Source organism: Somniosus microcephalus, chromosome 15 (genome assembly GCF_052327205.1).
Source record: "Somniosus microcephalus isolate GS21.2 chromosome 15, FLI_Smic_1.0, whole genome shotgun sequence".
In the NCBI taxonomy this organism is placed as follows: domain Eukaryota; kingdom Metazoa; phylum Chordata; class Chondrichthyes; order Squaliformes; family Somniosidae; genus Somniosus; species Somniosus microcephalus.
This window is the reverse complement of record NC_141001.1, coordinates 79,198,054-79,215,837: the sequence shown is the minus strand read 5'-3', so window position 1 is coordinate 79,215,837 and position 17,784 is coordinate 79,198,054.

Genomic DNA, 17,784 nt, shown 5'->3' with positions numbered 1-17,784 from the left:
GTTTTTAAATGAAATTTATTTCTGAGATCTGGATTTTAGTAGTTTTCAGGTAAGAAAAACATATTTGCAATAATGTATTCCTAGTCTAGTTAAAGCTACATTATCAAAAGTTTTATACTGTAAGAACCAATCATACTTTAAAAAACATGGAAGAAGCAAATTGTCCCATTTCTAGAGTTCCAATGAGCTAATAACAATGCTGCTCACAGTATGCCGGTATTAGTTTTTCAAGTTATCAATGATGATCCATAATGACAGCATTGTTCTGGGTATATGTGGGAGATGGATAAAGGGATTATATTATTATGATCCATTGTCATCTATGATTTACAACTAGCCTCACAGCCCTGGCATAAATTGAAATTTCATGTTTGACAGAGCTGTGAATTACATTAACCTTTTAGTGTTCATTTCCAATATAGCCCTTGCTCTCTGGTTCAGATAGATAAGTTAGAAATAAAGCTATAGTACTTGACTTGTCAGCTGGCCAGCTACTCTAATGGCTTTTCTGCATTCTGTAATTGCTATTTCCTGAGGATCCCAGGAAAGTGCTCGGAATGTTACCATCCATCCCTTAACAAACTTCACACATCCTTCACCGGTCCTTTAACGACTCCGCAAATTGTAACTCACAAGGGTAGTGACTTCAATTCCCATGAGTCACTTTCACCCTTTGATTATCCCATCTAACGATTTAAACTCCTTGTTCCCAGCACAACAATAATATGCTTCTAAAACCCTTGGGACAAAAAGGTAGAGCATTCACTCCCAGCCACATTACTAATGTATACTGCAGGGAGTTACTCCATTTGTCAAATAAATGTGTCTAAAATACTGTTATATTATGAATAAATAGGTTCAACCTTCACTTTTATGAACAAAAACAATACATTTGAAAGCAATATGCTGTTTATTTCCAATAATATTTAAAGGTTAAATTTCTTCAAGTAAGGTCTTACTTCTGCCCATTAGGCTTCAATGAAAAACATTGCTTGGATTACTTGTCTGAAGTTAAGTGCACAGGAGGCTGATGTTGTCGTGTTTATTATAGCTGTGAGTTGCTGACTCTAGTAATCAAGTAAAAATCCAACATCACATGGCTATCAACAGTTGTTTGAAGAGACAGATGAACTTTGTAATTCAGAGTGTTTCAAAAGATTGATTCAAATATATTAATTCATTATTTCAGTTGAAGTTTTACGTTGCAAAGTCTGGATAAGAGACGCAATGTTAGAAAAATATGATTTGTGAAGCATTTCATTTAATATGAGCTGTTCACGTGACACTAATTTGATTACATCATTATTTATGTAAATTAACACTTTCCAAGACAAAGTTTAACAAAATCTTAGGGAAGGTAGAGAGAAGTTCAAAACCTCAGTGCCTAAAATCCGTCTGTTCTGGTCAATTCTGTGAATAATTTGATTTGGACACGTTGGACTTGGATGCTTTGTCTCTTTGAAAAGAATGGCAGAACGATAAGTGATTTTTTTCTCTATAAGAACATAAGAAATAGGAGCAGGAGTAGGCCAATCGGCCCCTCGAGCCTGCTCCGCCATTCAATAAGATCATGGCTGATCTGATCCTAACCGCCAATCTACTATCACAGAACCATCTCCTGAATCTAACAGAATTAGACACACGAAATAGGAGCAGGATCAGGCTACACGGCCCCTGGGCCCGCTCCGCTACCCACAGGGCCATGTCCGATCCGAACCTAGACTCATGTCCAAATTCCTGCCCGCTCCCCGTAACCCTTAATTCCCTTTACTTCTAGGAAACTGTCTATTTCTGTTTTAAATTTATGTAATGATGTAGCTTCTACAGCTTTTTGGGGCAGCATATTCCATGGACATACCACCCTCTGAGTGAAGTAGTTCCTCTTCATCTCAGTTTTGAAAGAGCAGCCCCTTATTCTAAGACTATGCCCCCTAGTTCTAGTTTCACCCATCATCGGGAACATCCTCCCTGCATCCACCCGATCCAACCCCTTCACAATCTTATATGTTTCAATAAGATCGCCTCTCATTCTTCTGAACTCCAATGAGTAGAGTCCCAATCTACTCAACCTCTCCTCATATGTCCATCCCCTCATCCCCGGGATTAACCGAGTGAACCTTCTTTGTACTGACTCGAGAGCAAGTATGACTTTTCTTAAGTATGGACACCAAAAATGTATGCAGTATTCCAGGTGCGGTCTCACCAATACCTTGTACAACTGAAGCAATACCTCCCTATTTTTATATTCTATCCCCCTAGCAATGAAAGCCAACATTCCATTGGCCTTCTTAATCACTTGCTGCACCTGCATACTAACCTTTTGAGTTTCGTGCACCAGGACCCCCAGATCCCTTTGTACTTCAGTACTTTCCAGTTTCTTGCCATTAAGATAATAACTTGCTCTACGATTTTTCTTGCCAAAGTGCATAACCTCACACTTTCCAGTATTGTATTCCATCTGCCAAATCTCTGCCCACTTACTTAACCTGTCTATGTCCCCTTGCAGGTTTTTTATGTCCTCCTCACTCACTACTTTCCCTCCCATCTTAGTATCATCTGCAAACTTTGATATGTTACACTCGGTCCCCTCCTGCAAATCGTTAATATAGATTGTAAAGAGTTGGGGACCCAGCACTGACCCCTGCGGAACACCACTAGTTACTGATTGCCAGTCTGAGAATGAACCATTTATCCCAACTCTCTGCCTTCTGTTAGATAGCCAATCCTCTATCCATGCCAGAATATTACCCCCAATCCCGTGATTTTTTATCTTAAGCGATAATCTTTTGTGTGGCACCTTGTTAAATGCCTTTTGGAAGTCTAAATACACTACGTCCACTGGTTCCTCTTTATCCACCCTATATGTTACCTCCTCAAAGAACTCCAGCAAATTTGTCAAACATGACTTCCTCTTCATAAAACCTTGCTGGCTTTGTCCTATTAAATTATGATTATCCAAATGTCCTGTTACTGTCTCCTTAATAATGGACTCCAAAATTTTACCTACCACAGATGTTAGGCTAACCGATCTATAGTTTCCAGCCTTCTGTCTACTGCCCTTTTTAAATAAGGGTGTTACATTAGCAGTTTTCCAGTCTGCCGGGACCTTTGCTGAGTCCAGGGAGTTTTGGAAAATTATTACCAATGCATCCACAATCCCTACCGCCACTTCCCTCAAGACCCTAGGATGTAAGCCATCGGGTCCAGGTGATTTATCCGCCTTGAGTCCCATTATTTTACCGAGTACCACTTCCTTAGTGATTTTGATCGTGTTTATCTCCTCCCCCCCTATAGCCCCCTGTTTGTCCAGTGTTGGGATATTCTTAGTGTCCTCTACTGTAAAGACTGATACAAAATATTCATTCAGTGTTTTTGCCATCTCCATATTTCCCACCATTAATTTCCCGGTCTCATCCTCTAAGGGACCAACATTTACATTAGCCACCCTTTTTCTTTTTATATAACTATAAAAACTCTTACTATCTGTTTTTATATTTTTTGCTAATTTACTTTCATAATCTATCTTCCCTTTCTTAATCAATCTTTTTGTTATTTTTTGCTGTCTTTTAAAGTTTTCCCAATCCTCTATCCTCCCACTAGATTTGGCTACCTTATATGCCCTTGTTTTTAGTTGAATACTCTCCTTAATTTCTTTACTTATCCACGGATGGCAGTCTTTTCTTTTACACCCTTTTCTTCTCAGTGGAATATATTTTTTTTGGAAGTTGTAAAATAACTCCTTAAATGTACACCACTGATCATGTATCGTCTTACCCTTTAATCTATTTTCCCAATCCACTCTACTCAATTCCACTCTCATACCTTCATCGTCTCCTTTATTCAAGCTTAGCACGCTTGTTTGAGATCCAACCTTCTCACCCTCTAATTGAATATGGAATTCAACCATGTTATGGTCACTCATTCCAAGGGATCCTTTACTAGGACATTTTTAATTTATCCTGTCTCGTTACACAGGACCAGATCTAAGGTTGCTTGCCCCCTGCTCGGTTCAGTTACATACTGCTCAAGAAACCCATCCCTAATACACTTCAATGAACTCATCCTCAAGGCAGCCCTGCCCAATTTGATTTGTCCAATTAATATGATAGTTAAAATCCCCCATAATTATAGATGTTCCCTTATTACAAGCCTCAACTATTTCCTGATTGATACTCCATCCAACAGAGTTGCAACTGTTCGGAGGCCTATAGACTACGCCCACTAGTGTTTTTTTCCCCTTATTATTCCTTACCTATTGTCCCAGTATCATTGGCAGAACATCAGTTTTAGCAATCCTCACTTGATAAGGTCACTGAATAAAAATAATTCAGTAAATAATAATTTAAAAATAAATTCCATTGGGTTCAATATATAACTAGGTATGGCAGGATCAGAGACTAGATTGATGTGTGCGGCCTGCATGATATGGACTTGCCTGAACTCATGCAGGGCGAATACATATGTATGAAGTGTACAAAGGTTACACTCCTTAATATGAAAGTTGCATAGCTCAAGAGTCCACTGGACACTCTGCAACATTCAAGAGGAAGAAAGTTTTCTGGAGCAGGCGTTCCATAGGGTGGGCACTCCACAGGTTGTCAGCAGTAGACAGTCTGGTAAGGGAAACTGGGTGATCATTGGTAGAAAGGACAGGAAGATAATTATTTCTATTTATTCACTCCAATAATGAATAATTACTTAAATAAATATGTTGTTCCTGGATGGCACCACTCCTCATTTGTAGATTGTTGTTTTTTTGGTCGGTGGGAAAAACAATGCAATAAAGGATTGATGGGGTTTTTACTGTGGAAAAGAAGGTAACTGGCTGTTCACATCTCTAAATGGTGGTGACACTGTATGCAAATTCATGGCCTATGATTTGCTGAATCACACTATATCCTGATTAGAAAATCAGAGTCAGGGAAAAATCCCAGTATTCATCCACAGGTGGTGAAGGATGTGATACAGGGTAGGGAATTATTCAGAGTGCTGAGGATGGGGTAAGGACTGTTGCTAGGTGTTATCGAGAGAGATGGAGAAATGAAACACTGTATTCACCCTTGCTGCTCTTGTGAGCTCATTGAATCTCTTCCTACATGAAACCTAGGCTCTGGGGGTAATGCTCCTGCAGCTGATGATCTCTGCCACCTCTCTCCAGACCCTGGTTTATATAATTATTTGCCATCTTCCTGCCACTTGTGGGAAACAGTATGTCCTTCCTCACTCTCACCTCTTCCAACAGTCCCCTTCAGGAGGCCTCAGAGAACTTGAAGACTTGCTTTGACTCATTGCTGCATAAATCTTGTTGCAGCATCGTCAGAACAATCTGCCAGAAGGAAATGCAAGCTCTTTTATAAAGGTGTTGTGTAATTTACTGTCTGACCCTGCAACTGTACCCAGTGCTATCCTGACACATACAAATTAAGGGCCACACTAACTTTGATGGCCATTAGCAATGCTTTATGGCTGTTACATGCTGTGCAGTGGTTTTCCTGAAAAAGATGAAATAAGGTCTTCCTTATGAAATCTCGGACTCTTTCGGCACATCTCTACTATCATTACCAAACAACCGGGCCTGATGTGGAGACCTGTTGTGTAATGGAGTGGCAAGACTTGATGGTATGTCAATACTGTCATCTAACATCACAAGCAGTTCTTTTCTGCTCTTAAAAAAAATAGAAAATGTTAGAAATACACAGCAGATCAGTCAGCACCTGTAAGAAGGAAAGACTGGTTATCATGTTTTGAGTGTATAACCTTACCTGTTCTTTCTGGCAATTCCGGTGGTAGGGTGTAGCACTTATTGCAGTTGCCATAGAGCATGAAAATATCAGCGGGGTAATTTTAACAAGTGGGGTGCAGTTATAATGGAGAAACTCCATTTCCCGCTCCGTTCCCACTGATTTCCAACTTCAACACCGTTAGTTTAGGCGGTGGATTAAAAAACTCAGAAAACTAGAAGAAATCTGCAAAAAACCTGGAGCACAGTGAATCAAGTGCAAAGATTTCCATGCTTGATTTTGCAACCCATGCTTCTAACGAGCGAGGTTCTGCGCCGGAAGCTTCATCTCACAAAATGTTCCCTTTAGCCTGTGTTTAAATTGGGTGGTTTTCAACACTTCTGCACTTGGTAACTTGATGGAGTGCACTATGTGAAAGCAACCGGTGTTTGATTTCAAGATGGCTGATTAGAATTGCCCAACAACACTGTCAGCTGGTCAGTGGCTTGTAGTATCTTGCCTTTGTGCCCAGAACAGATGTATCATGGTGAACAGCTTCCAACATGAGAACAACTCGGCCATCAAAAAGGGGAATGGAAGTAGGTATATACAGGAAACCAGAGTTGGCAAAACAGAGGGCATGCTCTGGCACATAGGATGGAGGAGGCTTTAGCTGCAGGGCAGGGAATGCCATGGAGTTTTGTAAATAAGAATGATGATTTTGAAATTAATGCGATGGGAAAGAGAGAGCAAATGGAAGTCAGCGAGACAAGGGTGATAGACAAGCTGAATTCAACTAAGAACTTCTCCTACTTTGCAATTGTGTGCCTTAAGAAAATCATCCGTTACAATCCTTTGATTTTAAATACTCAATCCTCTTTTTGGGATCTTCTGGATTCTCAAATTATACTAGCCCCTAAATATGACACTGATATACAAGTGATATACTCTAATAGAATATGCATTCCTTTAGAACAGACAAACTATATACATCAGTCTCCCCATGGTATGCTGTTTCCTTTAACTAACTTTTTTGTAGTTGCCAGAATCAGTCTTCAGATAAGAGTCTAGTGTAATGATAAGTGTTGAATTCAAAGGCAATTTTCTTTGGCTTGTATCCAGTCAAAAGCTGATTGAGACTGTGTAACATGTTTTACTGATCAGTCACTTCTTTCCATGGGAGCACTGACTTTTAACACTCTTGCTCAGTATCCATTGTATAGCTGTACTACAATTCACATTACTGCTATAGAAAAAGCCTTCACAAATCTAATTACAGTACTACAGTGCAAAACCAAGTTAGACGGAGTATTTTAATGCGAATCGTTGTGGTTTTAATTAGGTTTAAAATGTTATTACTTGTTAACAAAAATGCTAAGTGTAAGATGTGATTAGTTTTATTACTCCAAGCAACAGATTGCAATGACACTTGAGAATTACCCAAAGACAGTGTGATATTAATTTATTTTTTGCAGTAAGCTGTGGTTTGTGCTGTTAACATCTTGAGCATAGTATATATTTGGAAATAAGGATTGATCTTCTTTGACTTAGCCATATATTTGTGAATTGCTGTTTAGTAACAAGACAGACTGCTTTATCAAAATATGATTTTAATACAGATTCATGCACCTTTCTTTTCCATTTGGAACAGCAACTAACAAACAGAATATAAGCGGATTAAGCCTGATAGGTGCCAGCTGGTTTATGACTGCTAAATGGCACTGCTGGCGTTCTGATTTTGTGCAACCTGGTGGGCTCCAAATGCGAAACTTGACACAAAATTAGAAGTAATTATCGACAGTTTTCCACACGTTTTCTAAAATTATTAAACACATTCAGCACTTGCAATGGAGCAATTTTTGTTTTTGTTTGACAGTAGTAACTGCTCCAATCATGATGCGACTAAATGAGATTTAGTTTAATTTTACATATCAATATAGGCCCAGAAATTTGGGTCGGGGGCTTCCCGCGGGTGTAAGCCCCCGACCTGCACTTAACTTGCGCGCCGGCCATTGAGCTGTGGGCCCCCGTGGAATTACGATCCGGGGCCTGGTCCAGCTGCCGGCACGCAGTGCTTGCGTATCCCAGGGGCGCAGTTAGTTCGATGCGTCCCCTGGGATCACGTGCGCCATGGGGAGCCAACCGGAGCAGGGAATGCTCCAGTCATAAGTTTGACAGGAAGAGCTGTCAAAACTTAGAAATACTACGGGCCCCAAAACATCACTAAACCTTCAAATAATTTTTTTTTTTAATAACATTTTTTAAATAAATTATAAATTACATGAAATAACTATTTTAAACAATAATTTAAATTTGTGAAAAAAATAATTTTATTTTCTAACGGGGCTAAAAATAAACTTACCTTGCTTTAAAGTATTTAAAAATAATAAACCTGTGGAAAAAATGTTTTAGTTTTAATTAATTCACCACTTACCTTGTAAAAAGCAGGCCTTACGCCTGCTTTTTAAATGTGTAACTTCTGCAGACTTACCCTCCTGGGAAAACCTGCAAAAAAAACCAAAGTTCGATGCGCATGCGCAGCCTCTACTGCGCACGCATTCGACCTCTTAAGCCCTCCTTTCAGGGGAACGGAAGTGCCGGTTTCCCACGTGCGTACTCACCCGTGGAGACCCGAATTTCTGGGCCATAGTTTTTAGCGTGTGGAATAAACAAAAGCAGATGTTGCAGAAAAATGAATAACTGTGTTCAAAATTTGTAGGTAAATATAGCCTTATATTGTAGTTACCTACAGTTAATCCTAAAAGGTAATCTAAATTATTCTGATTTTAACTCATTCAAGTTTATTCTAAAAAATTGAATTGAGCAGGGATAAAATGCTGGAATGTTTCCAATATTGACTCATATGAACTTCAAATAACTGCTATTTTTTAATGCCAATACGCACTCTAACCTCTGGATATCTATGCTATTAATTTATCCCAAGGCAGGTGTAGGTGTAGACTGAGAAGACAGGAACATTTGGCCATGCTTTTCTTTGATGCTGATTTAGAAGTATACATCTGTTTGTATGATTGTTTAGTTGGCATTCATCTATGTTCCTGTTAGTTAGGAGTCCAATTTCTGATAGTCTGATGCGTACCAATCTAATGGAGACTAATCCAACAAATTTCTGCGGACCTGATACATGGATGAATAGGATTCCCTCTTGGACTACATTTACACCACAAGTTTAGTATTGGTGCAAAGCAATTTTGGTTTCACACCAACACTAAACTTGGTTAGTGTAACTTGGATGTTAAGGCCTGAACCAGGTGAAGCAAGGTACAGTAGATTCCTTATTCCAGGAAGTCTCACTTCACTTTATTCCAGTGACATCATAGTTGCAGTGTCAGTGCCAAGCAAACTGCTTCACACAAATACTCCAGTTGTAGTATAAGTTTAAACAGGTGGAAACAGAAAAGGGAAATACTGCAAATCAAGACTAAGGAAGGCAAAGGAACAACAGTAGGTCAGCTCCACCATGTCAGAGATAAAGGGGTCAATTTTAAATAAGCTTATCTTCCCACCTAATATTGGTTAATTAAATTAATTTAAATTAAATTTATTTTTAAGTTAAAATGGTGCATTCTCCCTCTGTCCTCATCGACCGCTCTGCAGCCTTTGACGTAGTCAGCCACACCATCCTCTTCCAACACGTCTCCTCTATCAACCAGTTAGGTGGGAGTGCCTTTACTTGGTTCCACTCTTACCTAACTGACCATAACCAGAGCATCTCCAGCAGTGGTACTCTTCTTGCCCCCACACTGTTATTTGATTCCTCATCTGATTCCACGCTGCCCCTTGGTGTCATCATCTGCAAACATGGGGCCTACATATATGCTGATGACACCCAGCTCTACCTCTCCACCATCTATCTTCAACCCTCTGCTGCCTTTGTATTTTCAGACTGCTTGTTCAACATCCAGTCTTGGATAAGCTTCAGTATCCTCCAGTTAAACATTGAGAAGTTCAAAGTCATTGGGGCCGATTTTCAATGGCTTGTTCAGGTGCTGAAGAGCCTCTGAGGTGGCCAAGATGGGGTTTTGAGCTGAAATGCTATTTAGTCCACATTTAGCACAAGACAGCGTTTTGGTAAAGGAGTTGAAGCTTGCGCTATGAGTGGCTGCCCAGAGGATCATTAAGGGGCTAATTGGCATTTAAATTTCCTGCTAGCGCTCATAACGAGGCTGCACGGCATTTTGGTGGCTAGCGCTTGACCTAATGCCCTCTCCTAACAGAGACCGGCTGATTGGGAGTAAACAAGTTGTTGCTGAGGACTTTGAGTGCTACTTTACTGTTCACATACTGCTGGAAGTTTGAAGATGACTTTTGAAAAGCATCAGGAGACTTTCTGGGACACTTTGCTAAGACTTCACCAACACTCTCTCAACAATTATTCTGGAAATCCTCTGAGGACTTCACCTAAAAGAAGTGAGTGCTTTGCTGCTCTACATTATTGGACACCTTATAGGAGTCACCAGGAGAGAGGGCGTGCTTGGTCATTGGCATCTTGCTAGAGATCCCCCTTGGTTTTGGACAAGGAATGGGAAGAGGACATGATCCCAGGCAGAGAAGCACACAGTTGCTGCAGGAGAGAGGGAAAGGAGGGACAGAAGGGTAAGGTGGCCTCCTTCCCCCCTGCGGGTATAGGACATCCCTCCTCCTCTGGACCTCCTCCACCAGGACCTCCAGTGCCACAACTGAGAACCTGTGGATCCTTTCACTTGATCCCTGAGCCATCCTGAAACCTGCTGCTATGGAAGTGGGTGCGCGGAGCCCACATATACTGCTCCATGAAAATTGCGTCTAATCAGCGCTTGAGTTCCAAACCTGCTTGTGTCAGCTTTAGTACCTCCAGGTAAGTTCAAATTATGGTAATCAGCAATTAGGACCAAAATTGCGTGCTAAAACCAGACTTTCAAACAGGTGTGTCCTATTAGCAGCTGTTTACATCCTTTCACCAAAACCAGACTGTTCACAACCTCAGTATCCTATTCATCTGCCACAGCTAAGCTTGCAACCCCACATTCTACCCATCACATAGACTGCCTACTTCCACCTCTGTAACATTGCCCATCACGGCTCTGCCTCAGTCAATGTGCTGCTGCTGCTGCAACCCTTCAATTGTCAATGTTCGCCCAGCCCTTTTTCTGACTAACATTCGGCAGCTGAGGCAGCTTGTGGAAAAATCAAAGCAGCAATGTTTCAATCAAACAAAAACAAATAACAAAACACGTGTTTACAACTCTAGCTGATGTTGATTTCTTATGTACATGAAAGTCACACATATGTAGATAAATTGGCAAAAGAGTAAATCTAATACTGGAAGCACAACAAATCATATGTTGATAAGCTTTCACCCTGTCAAATGTGATGAATGCTGTTAATATCAACCTTGGCCTTTCTTTAATCCCTTAGAGATATGTCTTAAAGCAAAGTTATTATGAACTAAGGAAGACTGAATTCTAAATGCTGATAACATATTTGACTCCTTCTTTGCTAAAGTGTGCACTTTTGTAAGTTACACTGCTTTACATTTACACTTTATATTGATGTACATAGGATCCCAATAGCAGTTTAACATGCTCCGAGTGGAGCACCCACAGTGACAACTCCGCCAAGCAAACGTGTCGGCAAGCCAGTGAGGCCACAAAAGACTCATGACAAACCTTTCCTTACTGGGAGTTTCTTCAGGAGGAGCAGCTGTGCTGTGAGATATCTCAGAGGGTTGTGGGGCTGGAGGAGATTACTGAGATAGGGAGGGGTGAGGCAATGGAGGGCCTCAAAAGCATAATGAAAATTGAAAAATAAAGATTCCAGCTTTCTCACTGCAACCTCTCCAGGAGTGTCTCTTCCCCTTGTGTGACCTGCATCACTGTCGCAGTATGGGGCTTCCCTTTTAAGTGCCCAATCAGCAGGCTTAATTATGTTAGTGCACAAATTACACTTCAAATTCTTCAATCAATAATTTTGGTGGTGCTGAGAAACCGGTGGTAATCAAGCACCATATATGAGCCACGTGCAAATTGGCATAGGGTCAAGCAGATCAGAGAGTTAAATGCGTGGCTCAAAGAGTGGTGTGGGAAAAAGGGGTTTCGATTCATGGGGCACGGGCATCAATACTGGGGAAAGAGGGAGCCGTTCCGTCGGGACGGGCTCCACTTAAACCGGGCTCCACTTAAACCGGGCTGGGACCAACGTCCTGGCGAATCGAACAACTAGGGCTGTAGATAGGGCTTTAAACTAAAAAAAGGGGGAGGGGTCAGGTGAGTGGAAATTTGGAAATCTAAAGAGAAAGGTCAAGGCAGTGTAGCGATTTGGGTAAAAATAAGCAGAGTGTGACAGGAAGGGACTGAAAGTTTAATGGCAGCAGTGCAGCAGAGAATAAGGTCAAAACAGGTAAAAAAATGAAATTAAAGGCTCTTTATCTGAATGCACAAAGCATTCATAACAAGATAGATGAACTAGTGGCACAGATAGAGATAAATGGTTTTGATCTAATAGCCATTACAGAGACGTGATTGCAAGGTGGCCAAGGTTGGGAACTATATGCTCCAGGGTACCTGACATTTTGAAAAGATAGGCAGAATGGAAAAGGAGGGGGAGTAGCCCTGATAATAAAGAATGACATAAGGACAATAGCGAGAAAGGATCTTGGAAGATCAGGAAGTAGAGTTAATATGGGTGGAGATAAGGACTAACAAGGGGCAGAAAACACTGGTAGGAGTAGTGTATAGGCCCCCTAAAAGTAGCTATACCGTTGGACAGAATATTAATCAAGAAATAGTAGGAGCTTGCAACAAAACTGACATGAATCTTGTCATTCATGTGGAAATGACTTATGAAGTAATACTGGGCGGCCTGCTGATGGTGGTGTCCAGGGAGAGTATAAATACTCAGGCATGGGCCCAGCTTGCTCAGATGTTCTTTAACAGGAACTAGTGAAGGACACAACTAGATCTCCATGTTGAAAAACAGTTGATTAAAGCCTTATTTAATACGCAGACCAAGTGCCTAGTAGTTTTCTTACATCAAAAGGTAAAGCAATAATCATGGGGGAACTTTAATCTTCATATAGACTGGACAAATCAAATTAGCAAAGGTAGTCTGAAGGACGAGTTCATGGAATGCATTTGGGACAGTTTCCTAGAACAATATGTCATGGAACTAACCAGGGAACAGGCTATTTTAGATCTTGTATTGTGTAATGAGACAGGGTTAATTAGCAATCTCATAGTAAAGGATCCTCTGGGGCAGAGTGATCATAATATGATAGAATTTCATGTTAATTTTGAGAGTGACTTGCCTAAGTCCGAAACTAGAGCCTTAAGCTTAAATAAAGACATTTACATAGGTATGAGGGGTGAGTTGGCTAAGGTAGAGTGGGAACATAGATTAAAAGGTATGGCGGTAGATAAGCAGTGGCTAGCATTTAAAGAAATATTTCATAATCCTCAACTAAAATACCTTCCATTGAGAAACAACTCCATGGGAAAAATGATCCAACCGTGGCTAACTAAAGAAGTTAAGGATAGCATTAAATTGAAAGAAGAAGCTTATAATGTTGCAAAAAATAATAGTAAGCCTGAGGATTTTGAGAGTTTCAGAAACCAACAAAGGTTGACCAAAAAATTGATTAAAAGGGAAAAAATAGAATATGAGAGAAAACTAGCAAGAAATATAAAAGCAGAGATTAAGAGCTTCTACAAGTATGTAAAAAGGAAGAGAGTAGTAAAAGTAAACATTGGTCCCTTAGAGGCTGAGACAAGAGAAATTATTATGGGGAATAAGGAAATGGCAGAAACATTAAACAAATATTTTGTATCTGTCTTCACAGAAGACACAAAAAGCATACCAAAAATAGTGGTGAAGCAAGGGTCTAATGAGGGTGAGGAACTTAATGTAATTAATATAAGTAAAGAAAAAGTACTAGAGAAACTAATGGGACTAAAAGCCAACAAATCCCCTGGACCTGACGGCCTGTAGCCTAGGGTTCTAAAAGAGGTGGCTAAAGAGATAGTGGATGCATTGGTTTTAATCTTCCAAGATTCTAGAATGGTCCCAGTGGATTGGAAGTCACAAATATAACACCGCTATTCAAGAGAAAAAACAGGGAACTACAGGCCAGTTAGCCTGACATCAGTCATCGGGAAAATGCTGGAATCCATTGTTAAGGAAGTGGTAACAGGACATTTAGAAAATCATAACATGATTAGGCAGAGTCAACATGGTTTTATGAAAGGGAAATCGTGTGTGACAAATTTATTAGAGCTTCTTGAGGATATAACTAGTAGGGTAGATACAGGGGAACCAGTGGATGTAGTATATTTGGATTTTCAAAAGGCATTTGATAAGGTGCCACATAAAAGGCTATTACACAAGATTAGGGCTCATGGGGTTGGAGGTAATATAGTAGCATGGATAGAGGATTGGTTAATGGACAGAAAACAAAGAGTAGGGATAAACTAATCTTTTTCAGGTTGGCAGGCTGTAACTAGTGGGGTGCCGCAAGGATCAGTGTTGGGGCCTCAGCTATTTACAATCTATATTAATGACCTAGAAGAAGGGACCAAGTATAAAATATCCAAGTTTGCTGATGATACAAAGCTAGGTGGGACAGTAAGCTGTGAGGAGAACACAAAGAGTGTGCAGAGGGATAAAAATAGACGAAGTGAGTGGGCAGTAGGCAGATGTAGGGAAATGTGAAGTTATTCACTTTGGTAGGAAGAATAGAAAAACAGAATATTTTTGAAATGGTGAGAAACTTTCAAATGTTGATGTTCAGAGAGATTTGGGTGTCCTCATGCAAGAAACACAAAAAGCTAGCATGCGGGTACAGCAAGCAATAAGGAAGGCAAATGGCATGTTGGCCTTTATTGCAAGGGGGTTGGAGTATAAGAGTAAGGAAGTCTTGCTACAATTTTACAGGGCCTTGGTGAGACCACATTTGGAGTACTGTGCACAGTTTTGGTCTCCTTATCTAAGGAAGGATATACTTGCCATGGAGGCGGTGCAACAAAGGTTTACTGGATTGATTCCTGGGATGAGAGAGCTATCCTATGATGAGAGATTGTGTAAAATGGCCGATACTCTCTGGAGTTTAGAAGAATGAGAGGTGATCTCATTGAAGCATACAAGATTCTGAAGGGGATTGACAGGGTAGATGCTGAGAGGTTATTTCCCCTGACTGGAGTGTCTAGAACTAGGGGGCATAGTCTCAGGATAAGGGGAAAGGCCATTTAAGACTGAGATGAGGAGGAATTTCTTCACTCAGAGGGTTGTGAATCTTTGGAATTCTCTGCCCCAGAGGGCTGTGAATGCTGAGTCTTTGAGTATATTCAAGGCTGAGATAGATAGATTTTTGGACTCTAGGGGAATCAAGGGATATGGAGATCAGGCGGGAAAGTGGAGTTGAGGTCAATGTTCAGCCATGATCTTATTGAATGGCAGAGCAGGCTCGAGGGGCCGTTTGGCCTACCCCTGCGCCTGTTTCTTATGTTCTTATACCATACTGCACATGCCTATTAGTGTTGTCCCAGGCAGTACATAATATCTATGCTGCCTACTAATTATCATGACTCAGGCCTGCAGGCAGCACTACTGTTCATAGAGTATACACTTGTATGGGAGACCGGATATCAGGCTTCCCTGACACCACTTAAAGGCAGCCAGTGCCTGTGATAAATCCATTAACTGGAACAAGGACTCGAAGAGGCTAGGTGTTAGAATTAACACGAGTACTTTATTAACAACTGGGAAACACATACATCAGGCCTGCATCCTGGCATTCGACCTTTGCTGACCTTAACAGGAAGTAAAACCCCTGACCTTAGCAGCAGAATTGGCTACAGCACCACCCGGTGGACAACCCCAACCATAACAACCCAGATCACTATATCCCTCCCCGCTTAAGATTTCAGTATGAATTTCTTAACAAACAACCATTCCTAAGGGTCACATAAGAAGTCTCCATTCACCATGTTCCATACTTGATGAATCTAACAGGTCAGTATCAATCTCTCTGGTGGCTTGCGAGTCCTTTGTGAATGTCTAACAGTAAAGTCCCTGCTTGTTTGTGGTGAAGCCACCAGCTGCTCCTGAGCAGTGCTCGGAGTATCTGACTCTGCAACGATGGTTCCCTCTTGACGAATGGGTTCCTGTGGAATTTTCTCTGTCCCTGGTGGTAGCACCACAGATGCACTTGGATAACTGGGGGTAAACCTGTCCTCAGTCATTGCATCTGGAGCCTTCATTTCAATTTCCCCATGTCTGGGAAGTATATGATCTACATGTCTGCGTACTACCCTACCATCTCCCAACATGACCTTGTATAATACTGGACCAGTCATTGAGTCTATGAAGCCAGGCATCCACTTTGGTCCATAATAGAAATTCTTGGTAAGGATCGCATCTCCTTCTCCAAAACTTCGGCTCTTTGTTCTTTTGTCATGGTTCTCTTTTTGTTTGTTTTGTCTGTTCCATTTTCCTTTTTAGGTCTGGGTGGACAAGGTCAAGAGTGGAGCGTAGTCTATGACCTAATAACATCTCAGCAGGAGAGAGTCCTGTGGTGGATTGTGGTGTTATTCTGTAGCTGAACAGAACCCGTGACACTTTGGCTGCTAAACTCCATTCTGCACTTTTTTTCATCATCTCTTTAAATGTTTGTACGGCTCTCTCCGCAAGTCCATTTGAGGACGGATGATATGGAGCCGAGGTCACCTGCGCTATGCCATTTTTCCTCAAGAACTCTTTTGTCTCTGTACTCACAAAACAAGTGGCATTGTCACTTACCACGATCTCCGGTAGCCCTTGATTACTGAAGCTCTGACGCAGGCAGTCTACAGTAGTAGTGGCGGAAGCAGAATTTACAGGATAAACATCCATCCATTTGGAATGTGCATCAATGATTATGAGGAACATCTTCCCCATGAATGGACCCGCATAATCTAAGTGCAATCTTCTCCATGGTTTATCCGGCCACTCCCAGAGGTGGAGAGGAGCCGCTGCTGGTGCCTTTCGGTGTTCCTGACAAGTGCTGCATGTCTTGACAAGATTTTCTATCTCCTCATCTAGCTTTGGCCACCACAAGTAACTCCTAGCCAAGGCTTTCATACGCGAGACCCCAGGATGACACTGATGTAGTTGCTCTAGGATAGACTGTCGTGCTGGCTGTGGAGTAATTACTCATGCTCCCCAAAACACGCAACCATCCTGCACACTCAGCTCTGTTTTCCTGACACTGTAGGGTGTGAAGTCAGCCCCTTCCGGATGCTGTGGCCATCCCCTCACCACATATTCTCAAACTCTAGACAGTACTGGATCTTTACCTGTCCATGTTCTTGCTCTGCAGTCACAAGTGCCGTGTCAGTGTCCTCCAACAGCAACACTCTGTCCTCTGGAGCTGCACGGATAGGTGTGCCTGGCAGTGGAAGACGGCTCAAGGCATCTGCGTTCCCATGGTACTTGCCCGCCTTGTAGACGTTGACATATTCATATGCCCTCAACGTCACGGCCCACCTCTGGATCCGGGGTGACACCATCTGTGGAACTGCTTTCATTTCATTGAAAAGAGAGAGAAGAGGTTTATGATCGGTGCATATGGCGAACTTCCTGCCATATATGTACTTGTGGAACCTCTGTAACCCAAGCATTACTGCTAACCCCTCTTTGTCTAACTGGGAATAGTTTTTTTCCGCTGGTGTTAGAGTTCGGGACATAAACCCTATTGGTCTTTCAGTTCCATCTTCTATGCAGTGTGAAAGAACTGCCCCCACCCCATAAGGTGAAGCGTCACAAGAGAGAATGATGTCTTTCTCTGCATTGTAGTGAACCAGCACATCCGACGACAGCATCAGTTTCTTGGACTGTTCAAATGAAACCCCCTGCTCCTCTCCCCACTGCCACTGTGTCTCCTTGCGCAGTAGTTTGTGAAGAGGTGCTAACACAGTTGACAAGTTTGGTAAAAAACTGTTTTAATAGTTCAGCAGTCCCAGGTAAGCTTTTAACTCAGCCACATTTGTAGGAGCAGGGGCGTCCTGCAGCGCTTTTACCTTCTCCTTGAGTG